We start from the raw sequence: 1,719 nt of genomic DNA on the forward strand, positions 1-1,719 counted from the left end.
ATCAATCAAGCTCTGAAGTTTTAATGAGCACTGAGCATGAAAGCAGATCATCACACAGTGAATTGACGCAGAGGTATCAGCCTCTGTTTGGATCCCAGCAGTTTAACCTGAAACAATCAGCTGAGTTTGACTGTAAATAAACGTGTTCCCATGTTTTGTTTTTCCTGTTTGAGCCTGAACATTTATTAAACTAAACTTCACATCTGTGCCTTGTCACTGTTTGGTAATAAAAAGTTTAAATTTTTCATGAACTCCAGTCCTGTTGCTTTTCCATTTAAATATCACCATGCTTGATCCACTGTAATTATTGAAATTGTTAATAAAATTGTGGAGTCTCAAGCAGCTGCATGTTTGACTGCACTGTGATTTAGACTCATTCACCTGAATCTTTTTGGTTTATTTTTAGTCATTTTGCTGATTTCAGGTCAGTTTTTATTAGTTTTAGATATTTTTTTTTCTGATTTTTTACACAATAAAACTCAGATGACAAAGAGAGCTGTGACATGTTTAGATATTTAGGTTATTTTCTTTGAAACTTACAGAAAGGACCAGACTGGTTAGCATCCCTTTATTTTTTTGTCAACAAACATTATAATAAACATTAATGAGGTTAATGATTTCATTTTACAGGCCCTGAAAAGGAAACAAACTTTACTGTGCAGCAGAAAAAACAAAGTAAAATAAATGCAGTTTTACTTCGTTTTAGGGTTTTTTTTCTCCAGGTAGTGGTTCAGCACTGTAACAACATAACTTCAGAAAAAGGCAGGATCAGGGCAGCTTCTACAGGAAGCACAAGTTTGTGGTCCTTAAAGAAGAAGTGTGCCATTTATCGTCCTAACAGGAGCAAAGGGTTTTGATTGGGGGCTCTGAAATGCCCGATATGCAGAACTGTGAGCAGCTCCTGGTGGTCTGTGGATCCCTGAGGACATCTTCTCCTCTGGTTTTACAGCAATTTTGTGGAGGTGGGTTCTGGTCAGTCTCATTTTCTGTGCCTCCATTAAATAAAAGTTTTTCGTCTTTAATTGGGTGTTTGTTTGTTTGTTTTTAAATCTCCCATAGGTATTATTCACAGTATTAATTTAAGAGTGCAACAGAAAGTTATTCATTTCTGTTGTTCAGCGTTTTTTCCCCCTCACAGCAGCACACTGCAACAAGCAGACCACACAAATGTGTTTATGATGTTCTGAACAATAGAACAAACTCATACAGAATTCCACTGCAGACAGTAAAAAGGAAGAAGACCTGAAAATCTTCTACATGAAACATGAAATGGTTCTTTTATAAAGAGACTTCTGCTGATCCCGGCTCCAAGTTCTCTGTCCTGTTCTGATGTTGTTCTTGGTGTTGTTTGAAGGTGCCCTTGTGACGGAACGTTTGCCCGCAGTCCTCACACCAGTATGGTTTTTCTCCTGTATGGATTCGCATGTGACATGTCAGGCTGAACTGCCGACTGAAGGCTTTCCCACACTCATCACAGCTGTACGGTCTTTCTCCGGTATGGATACGCTGATGTTTCCTCAGAGAGCACGGGCGGGTGAAACTCTGCCCGCACTCCTCACAGTTGTATGGCTTCTCTCCAGTGTGAGTTTTGCTGTGTTTTTGTAAAATACACTTCCGCTTGAAACTTTTCCCACACTTGTCGCAGCTGTACGGCCTTTCTCCAATGATAACTCTTTGATGATTTTTAAGGGAGCACGTGTGAGAAAAAGGTTTTCCACA

Source organism: Pundamilia nyererei, unplaced genomic scaffold (assembly GCF_000239375.1).
Source record: "Pundamilia nyererei isolate P.nyererei 1_Seehausen unplaced genomic scaffold, PunNye1.0 scaffold01656, whole genome shotgun sequence".
NCBI lineage: Eukaryota > Metazoa > Chordata > Actinopteri > Cichliformes > Cichlidae > Pundamilia > Pundamilia nyererei.